The sequence below is a fragment of the Sinocyclocheilus anshuiensis genome, unplaced genomic scaffold, assembly GCF_001515605.1.
Source record: "Sinocyclocheilus anshuiensis isolate Anshui unplaced genomic scaffold, SAMN03320099.WGS_v1.1 scaffold1392, whole genome shotgun sequence".
Classification (NCBI taxonomy): Eukaryota; Metazoa; Chordata; class Actinopteri; order Cypriniformes; family Cyprinidae; genus Sinocyclocheilus; species Sinocyclocheilus anshuiensis.
In genome coordinates, this window is record NW_015542476.1 from 757,449 (window position 1) to 767,672 (window position 10,224).

At 39.2% G+C, this 10,224-nt stretch overlaps 1 pseudogene; it reads left to right on the forward strand.

Annotated features, from left to right (window-relative positions):
• Positions 1–446: 446 nt before the first annotated feature.
• On the forward strand, positions 447–2,122 carry LOC107693823 (uncharacterized; annotated as a pseudogene).
• Positions 2,123–10,224: the final 8,102 nt, after the last annotated feature.

Here is a 10,224-nt window from a genome sequence, read left to right on the forward strand (position 1 = left end):
AAAATAGCTTGAATCTATGATTCAGTACATCATGAACAACAAGACTCTTCCTGAGCACCTGCGTCTGCCTTCATTTTCCAGCACATACCCAACCAGCCTCATTCCTGATGAGATGTTCTGCCAGAGATCCACTGGAAATGTACCCTTATCAGACCCTCTTCTCAAAACATCAAAGGCCAAAATTCTTACAAATACAAGAGTTATCCATGGCAAGTATTTTTGGTTCTAACAGGGATCTATAAAATACATACAAATGACACCAGATCTGCAATGGGATTGTAGTACAGCTTACATTTTTAACATTGTATTTTTCAGATGTTGCCACCTATTCAAAATGTTGCCACCAATGTGGAATCCACTACAGGTATCAAGAGTGGACAGATGGCCTGCACAATTTTAATGACAGTGTCATTCTTGACCTCCCTCTATGCCTACATATTCGAAACATGCTACAGGTCAGGTTATCTCATTAAATAATTTACCATTACCTCTAGTAAAAATACAATAGTGCTTTGCATGATTTTAAGAAGTGAATAGCAATTATTATTTGTTATCTTTAATCATAGGCCCACACCGCTGTTGGGAGAGTGATTCAGTGTCTGGAGCTCACCATAGGGGAACAGTTTCCTCCAGCCAAAACAGTGCTCCATGCCTATCTTCACTTTGAGGCACTCACAAGTCACGAGTACAAATACTCTTGTGTGACATGTGAGGATCATCCGCCCATTGTCATCATGGATCTCCACAGAAAAGGAGCATTCAACATGTCATGTAAGTATGTTGGCATGGACCATATTGATATTCTGTGCTTTGGGCAAATACATTCCAGGTGATTTGGCACTGCTTGTGCATATTTAGTCACAGCAGGCGTATAATCTACTGTTTTCTATTATATAGGTCGTCTTATTAATATTTTGACATTCTGTATGTTGTTAGTGAGTGACATCAAACTACCACCAAAGGATTTCAATGGGCATGTGAATATGGAAGACTTTTGGACGAAACTGTCACTGCAAATGATTGGTCGTGGCTTTGTAAAAAGTAATTCTCTTGCTTTTATGTGTCTCTTCTTGACATTTGGTATGCTGTATGCTAATTACTTATTTTTTTTATTTATTTTTTTGCTTTTACTGTTATTTAAGAACAGAGCGACAATCCCTTCACTGTCCACCCCAGTTACCACCTGTGGGCGCCGTGGATTGGAAGAAATACACGCAAGTCCAATCAGTGCCTCAACACAGAGTTCCAGAAAATCCACCAACCCAAAGAAGCTGAGCTTTGCGAAATAACTGTCTCTGAAGATAGGCTTAAAAATGAACTTTATAAGAAAAAGGTAAAATTTATTTCATTTCTCATTTCTGCGACTAGCATCAAGTGTGTCTTGAGCTCAGTAGGACATAGTTTTATTTTTTTTGTTGAAACTGTATTTTGATTTGTTTTTTAGGTATCAGTGATAAGGAACCTGTGCAAGGAGTGTGGTGTTGATTCCATTGGGTCAAAAAGTGACCTCCTAGAGAGACTTTCATCTGAGATGAAATCTAGACAGACTTACGACAAAATATTTGAAAAGATTTGGGGCGCCTCAGGTGAGAAGAAAATGCTTGTGTTTTGTCATGTTTGTGACTCCCACTTTACCTTTGTAGGGCTTATACTTCTATTACTGCTGCCTGACATATATGTTTGTTCCAGGAGGGTGGGCTGTGGTTATGTGTGCCCTTGTGGAATTGTGTACAGCATAAAATGCTGTTTGCGCGCTGAGAGTCCAAGAGACTTTGTAGACATCCTCCTCTCATGGAAACACATACCCAACGTAGTCATCTATGATTTCGCACGCGGACTGTCCACACACACAAATCTTCGCTATCCGGAGACGTTAACCTTCACGCCACATGGAGGGCGTCTAGCTGACCCAAAAGACGACAACATAAAGATGGCAAAGGATCAAACTCTGATACACACTGTACTTGATTTTGACATCTACATATGTTATTTTGTTATAGTATTGTATTTATTGTATTGCGTGTCATTAACTAATAATCAAATTTTGCATGATTTACAGACCTTAGTGGCTCAGAGGCAACAGTGGATGTGCTACCATTGCCAGACTCTGTTGTCTCTGTAACATGCATGGGTATGGATAAAGCAATTGCACGAAGTAACAATACATTTTCCATTGCAGTTCATTGTGTGACAGATTGTTTCAGTTTATTCTCATAGTAACCTCTGCAGATGTAACCATGGAGAAAGAGGATGAGCTTATGATTGTGGAGAATGCAGATGAGTATTGAGCTCAACCTTGGAAGAAGCCCCATAATCCTCTACAAGACAAATTGGTAGTTGTTCATGTATTCACCGTCAGTGCTAAAACGTACTGTCCACAGTAGCCTGTATTGTAACATCCACAATTTGTGCCAAAACTGAAACATCCATTTTATCAGTACATGTTGCCTGTCTAAACAGAATCTGAAGGATTTTAATAAGTTAGCCCTTTCCTTCTTTTGTCCTTTGCAGCTCAGATACATCCTGGACACGGGGCGGCTGGCTGATGAGGTCATTGTGAAGGAGGGAGCAACATGCCTCACAAGAGCAGATTTTTGGACTTTGGGTTTGAGAAGGGAAATGGAGTCTGATGTAAGTAGTAACATTTGCATGTAGGTATTTTTTGATGCACCAAAAAAGTTAATCAGTGGGTGCAATGTATGCTCTTTGTTTTTTTTTGTTTTTTTATGAAAGAACTTGGACCTTTGAGTATGTGCTAGCTGTTTTGATTATTTCTTCCAGATTGGAAATGCCTGCATGAGACTCATCTACGAAGAGGCTCGAGCACATGTATTAATCTTTTTCACATTATTTTATATCAGCTATTTGTAGTTTCTAACTTTCTTAGTTTCTTCATTTCATATAATATGAATGCCAAGTTGTAGTCTGCTTAATTCCTTTTGCTCTCACAGGGCAAAGACATATACATTGCCGACATGTATGTCATTGCCACATGGAAAAGCGGTAAAGATCCCCTAGGCCTTTTTTCCAGTGAGTATGGAACAATAAATCATAGTATTTGACATCAACCGTAAGTCAGAAGTAAAATAAAAATTGTTCTTTGCTGGTGTTATGTTTTTTAGGAAAATGCTGACATGAAGGATGCCCTTGTGTTCCCTGCATGGACACAAGCCACTGGCCCAGATCATTATCTTTTTGTTACGATCTCTTTCTGGATCGCAACAAAATAAGGGAGTCACCACACACCACAGCTAATTATTAAGTGAATTTATTTGTCCATATAAAACAGAACAACGTAGAATGTCAATATAAATGGTAGTCAGTGTGTCAGCAGATACATGTAAGTGTGTAACAAGTATGAAAGACAGTAATCCAACCAAACACAGTCCATGGATCCTCCAAGAACAACAACCATCCCCAAAGGAGATAGATCAACGGCGGCGGTGATCTCCCGTATCCCTCACATCTCATCAGTCCTCCGGTAGCCTCATGTGTAACCCAAGGTACGGAACAAACAAAGACAGCTCAAGCTCCGCACAAGCCCAGCCCACGCTCACGCCACACTCGCCATCTCTGTCCCAGTCTTTTATAGAGCGCCATGATTACCTTCAGGTGTGCAACCACTCCCCTCAGCCAAATCACCTGTAACTCAGAAATAACCGGTTACTTGCTGGAACCGTCACACACCCCCCTTTAAACGAGATCCTTTCCCAAACCGGATAAAAAAGAACCACCATAACCAAAACTTAGAAATCATACATTTCTAAACATGTTGTTATACAACCTCTGATCACAGTACAACCATGATTCTCACAATTCTCTCCATTCTCCCACACTGCCCACCTCGCCACCAGCAATCTGGATCCTGAAAGCAAATGAAGGCGACAAAAGAGCACGGGAAAACAGAAATAACTGAACAACCATTGTACTTAATTGATCAGATCAGGAACATGGGACAACGCATCTGCCACTACATTATCCGATCCTTTAATGTGTTTAACAATCAAATTATAAGGCTGTAAAAAGAGAATCCAACACATTAAGCGCTGACTCTGTGACTGTAAAGAATGCAAAAATGTTAAGGGATTGTGATCAGAATACACCTCTACAGGCATTCCTCCCCCCACATACACATCAAAAAACTGAAGTGCCCAGATTAAAGATTAAGCCTCTTTCTCAATCACTGAATAATTTCTCTGATAAGTATTGAACTTATGAGAAAAGAAACTTACGGGATAGTCCAATCCATCCTCCCCTGTCTGTAATAGAACAGCTCCAGCAACAATCTGGCTGGCATCCACCTGTAATTTAAATGGCATATCCAGCCTCGGGGCAGCTAGAACAGGAGCAGTGGACAACAACAGCTTAACATTTTCAAAAGCTCTCTGGCAATTATCGCTCCAATCAAATTTCACTGAGCTCTTAAGCAAGTCAGTCAGTGGAGAAACCACGGTTGAAAAATTAAAACAGAAACCCCGGTAATAACCGACCATCCCCAAAAAACGCATGAGTTCTCTTTTGGTGGACGGAGGAGGAAACTGCTGAATGGCCAAAACTTTGGCCTGAACTGGCCGTACTTTGCCTTGGCCAACCTCTTTTCCCAGATATCTTACTGTAGCCTTGGCAAACTCACACTTAGCCAAGTTAACTGTAAGACATGCCTCAGCCAACCGAGCTAAAAGAGCTTGCAGACGAATTAAATGTTGTTCCCAGGTCTCGCTGAAAACAATAACATCATCCAAATACACTGCACACCCCTCCAGCCCAAACACCACTCGATTCATCAATCTCTGGAAGGTGGCAGGTGAATTTCGTAAACCAAAACTCATAACAGAGTATGAGTATAATCCAGATGATGTAATAAATTAGGTTACTTCTCTAGCTCTAGGAGTTAACGACACTTGCCAATATCCCTTAAGAAGATCTAGCTTGCTCACAAAATTAGCTGTACCCACCTGATCTACACAATCCTCCATTCGAGGAAGTGGAAAAGCATCGGGCTTAGTGATGGCGTTTAGCTTGCGATAATCAGTGCAAAATCTATAAGTCGAATCTGATTTCCTCACTAACAAGCAAGGTGAAGCCCAACTTGAACACGACGGAACAGCTATTCCGTTCTCAATCATATATTGGATCTCAGATTCCAATACTTTCCTCTTACTAACTGGAGCCCTATAAAAACGCTGACGAATAGGTTGTGCGTCTCCCACATCAACATCATGCTGTATCAGATGAGTACGAGTAGGTACATCTGAGAACAAGCCAGGAAACTCCCATAACAATTGGGTTAGCTCTTTATTTTGCACCTCTGTCAAATGTGAAAACAGAGCATCTAAATTCTCAAGAGTCTCTGAATTCTTTAATCGAGGAAGCAAAACACAATCTTCAGGGACAACCAAGTCCTCATTAACAACCATATCTTCTCTTCCCTCAGTAGAAAGTTGACAAGACCCAAAAGAAGCAGTAGCAACAGGAGCAACTGATTTCATTGGTTGAATTTCAGAATTTCGAGAACGATAAGCTTTAATCAAATTTACATGGAAACACTGCTTAGATTTTTGCTGATCGGGGGTTGCAACTTGATAATTTTCATCAGACGATTTCCAATTATATGGCCCAGTCGTTTCCACATCGTCGAATCCGGACCCCTTTAGGAAAAGTTTGGACACCCCTGATCTATCTGTAATTAGGGTTTCAGTTTCAAGTGTTAATTCAGTGTGCCAGCATTTAATGCTAATAGACTTGATCGGTGTCGCGTCATAGCTGTGTGGGCGGAGTCGGCATGGGGGAAAACAGTCCTTTCCCCCTCATTGGAAAAGCATGTTGTTGACTCAGAATGGCCTACATAAAACCATTTCTGCCACTCGACAGAGCAACATACGTATAAAAACTGAGGTGTATTGGGTCACACTGTCCATACGGTATCTGTACGGACAGTCCGTACAGATTTTTTGTTACCTAATTGAGCAAAAGACAGCTTACTGCAAGCCTATACGAGACGGCTTGTGAAAGTAAACATTTGTCATTTTGTTTTGCTTAATTTTAATAAAGTGATAAAGACTTGAGTAAAAGCCTGTCGTACTTAGTGATATATTAAAAAGATTTTTAACATTGACAAAACAGGTAACATTAAGGTCCACTTAAGTGCCTTGAGTCGGCATGGGGGAAAACAGTCCTTTCCCCCTCATTGGAAAAGCATGTTGTTGACTCAGAATGGCCTACATAAAACCATTTCTGCCACTCGACAGAGCAACATACGTATAAAAACTGAGGTGTATTGGGTCACACTGTCCATACGGTATCTGTACGGACAGTCCGTACAGATTTTTTGTTACCTAATTGAGCAAAAGACAGCTTACTGCAAGCCTATACGAGACGGCTTGTGAAAGTAAACATTTGTCATTTTGTTTTGCTTAATTTTAATAAAGTGATAAAGACTTGAGTAAAAGCCTGTCGTACTTAGTGATATATTAAAAAGATTTTTAACATTGACAAAACAGGTAACATTAAGGTCCACTTAAGTGCCTTGAAATGCGCAGCGTTATTCTATGTAGTGTGTGCTGCGGCTGCCTAATCATTTTCACAAATACATGCCATAAAATAAAAAGATAACATGAAAATATGTATATAAAATACCCAAAACATGGTTGTTGGTTACTATAGTTAAACCATGGTAAAAACAACGTTTTTCTACACTAACCATAGTTTAACCATGGTATTTGTAGTAAAACAGTGGTTATAGGCTACAATGGGTAATAAAAACAAAAAAAAAAAAAAAAAAACATGGTTAGCCTACTATACTTTTACTATAGTAATACCATTGCTAATTTTTGTAAGGGATTGTGTATACTAATACGAAATAAATGTTTTAATAGATTATGACATCACAAAATATCAGGGAGTGAGATTTATTTGATTGTGATGCGAAGGAGGGTTAATGTAAGCCCCATCAGAAATGGGTTGCGGTGCACAGGACTAATGACAGATCATTGCAGGGTAAGTAGTGTAGCCTATCTGTGCTACCCACTCAGTGCTACCTCCGGTAGTCCGTCTGTTTGTCAGTTATATACATCTTCAGATCAGGTTTTTTAACTTATTAGAGGTACAGAACGCCACACAGCAACTTTTCGGCATTGCACCAAGCAAAAATCAATCGAAATCATCACAAAAAGTAAAGATCAAGCGCCTAACAAGGTCTCCGCGCGTTAATTCGAATGTTTTTTTTTCCCCCACGGCATAAACGGTTATGACGTTTTTGTGGGCGTTCCCAGAAATGCCGAACAAGTCTATTGAACTCATATAACTTGGCCTGTCAGGTTTTTGGTCATTTGTGAATTTTTTTAAGTGCCTCACATCAAATTACCACAGTACAAGACTGGAGAAATTGAATGTTTTTCTCCCATCAGCATTTAATGTATGGCCCCTACAGTATAATTCAGCATTCATTAGAGTGTGTGTGTGTGATAGTGGGAGACATAGAAAATGGGCAAGTGAACATACTAAAGGTACAAGGAGGCTCAGCACAATATATATACAGTATATATATATATATATATATATATATATATTTATTTATTTATATAATATTTACAATTTTTACAATTAATTATTTGGAAGAAATGTTATGAATTTCAGGATTCAGCCTTTGAAAGCACTGAATCAACTTCTGTTTGAGGGCAACACTATTCTTTAATATTAACCTAATAATTGTTGACACTTCTGACACTTAAGCCTTATAAAGTGTATTCCTTTCTTTGCATTGGATACAGAATATGGAACCACATGACATTCAAAAACAAATGATGCTAGACTGTTTCTCAGAACATTTTTGTGATTTTAGTGGAGGATGTCAGTTTCGCTCAAGTCCACGCAGATAATAATAATTTGATTTCAAACAAAATTCTTTTACGTTTTGCTTGAAAAGTGTGCTTATGCTAAACCTCTTTACCATCACAAATTAAGCTGTTAATGGACAAATAAATGCATGCATGACATCTTTTTCCATCATGTTTGGACTTAAACATATTCTGGTTGTGGTTTGGTAAGTGAAACTTTAGTGACACTTTTCTAAATGTATGTTTGGACTATGCAAATAAGTTCCACAGGAGGAAAGAAGGGTGGGCCCCACCGTGTTCCCCCACTCTGATAGAAACAGCCAATCACAGCACAGGAATGGTGAAGCACCAAATTGCAATCTCCTCCTCATCGGAAAGGGATAAAGGTACCCTTCCAACAGACACTCCTTGTTCTCCGGCCTGCATGGTGGGAGATACTAAGTGGTATCTCCCAGATACTATTGGAAGAGACAATAACAGATACCATGTTCTGAGTCTCCAGCTTTTGAGACAGCAACAGATACGACCACGTTCTGAGCCTCCAGTCTGCGAGGAAAGAGATACTCTAAGTTCAGAGCAACAACAGATGCAGCATGTCCCGAGTCTCCATCCTAGAGAGACAAAGCGGACTGACCAAGATCTGAGTCTCTAGCCCAGAGAGGCAGAGGACATACATTTGCAACAAGGTTAAGCTCCGGCGAGCAAACCTTCACTTCAAGGTATGTTGGTCTGTGTGTTCCAGACTAAGGACCTTCTGCACCTACTCCAGGGCCACATCTGCATTCCAGATTTTAGGACCCTTTGGTGCTCCAGGAGATCAACATACAGTGCTTTGTGTTCAAGACTGTTGAAACGAATTCCTGCTCCTTTCCCCGCACTGTTACCAGCACAACCAGTGGAAGAAGTCACCGCCACCGGACTGCTCACTCGACCACAGAGAACGTAAATGTCACTTATCCAAACCTCTTCCAGAGGCCGTGGATATTATATTATTGCATATTATCAGTATATGATTTACTATTTTACATTAGATGTTATATAGCTAATCATTTAAGAACAAATATCCATTCATTTATTTGTTTGAGGCATAATAATGTTCTTCACCTGATTAGTTTCAGTTTAACTTTTCATAAGATAACGTAACTCTGCCATAGCAACACCCAACTGAATCACTTGCATTTTATGCATCTTATGCACTTTATTCCTTTTTCATTTATGGTATTCATTTAGTAGTTGTTGATTACTCTTGTCTATCTTTTGTTAATACAATTTATTTTATTACACTTGTGTCTTCCTTACAGTAGTCAGTGTTCATTAATTGATAATCTGCCCCATAATCATAATTTGCATGAAAAATAGTAAAAGTTGTTGATGTTTTACGGCCTCTAATGTTCATTTCAGCTGGAAACTGCAGTGAATTGTGTAAAAATACGGGTACATTCTTTTTTCTTTTGAGTTTTGCCAAAATGTTGGTAGAGGCACGTTTTTTCCAATGAGCCTGGGTTGTGCAATTAATATGCCTAAATCCATAAAAGAACTGTGGAACCTCAGAGATGCCTGGAACAAACTATCTACAAGATATAAATAGATAAAGGATATAAATAACCTTAAAAACATTTTTTGTCACGCATCTAAGGTGCCTAAGACTTTAACATAGTACTTTCATAGTATATAGTAATAATGAGCACATGCACATCCCACTGCACCACAGCTCAGACACATAAGGTTTGTGGAAATATATTCATTCTCATTTTTAAGCACATCATAGTATTTTTGTAATGGTTTTTACATTTTTATGACCTTTCTAAAACCCCTCATTTGGAACAAAATTACCTGTATCTGACTGAGAAATTGTGGTGTGCATTATAAATACTGATTGTGGGTGACAAACGGAACAAAAAAAGTCTGTGGAAACAGCCACAAATAAAGAGGAAGTGCTATCGCAACATGCAAGTGCAAGGACAACACTGAAAGAGAGAAGATGGCAGGAGTGAACATGAACTGAAGAAATTAAATGTCACATGATTGAACAAGTCAGAACTTTGTCCTCCTGTTCATAACAGCATTAAAATTAGTTTGTGATAATGAGTGAGCGTGAGTGAATGTGTGTGTTGTATGTGTGTGCAATTCAGTAAACCTGAAAAAATGTGGGTCTGTGTGTAGTGTCGTCAGAGTGCTCTTTGAGGGCGTTGCATCATTGACAGATAGGCTATACAGTACACAGATTTCACTGCTTGTCAGCAAGGTACAGGGAAGGAGAGGAAGAGAAATACAGTTCATAGACAAACAAATTCCTGCCTCAAGGGGACTACAGGACAGGTATGTATGCATTTTTTGATTACTCTTGTCTATCTTTTGTTAATACAATTTATTTTATTACACTTGTGTC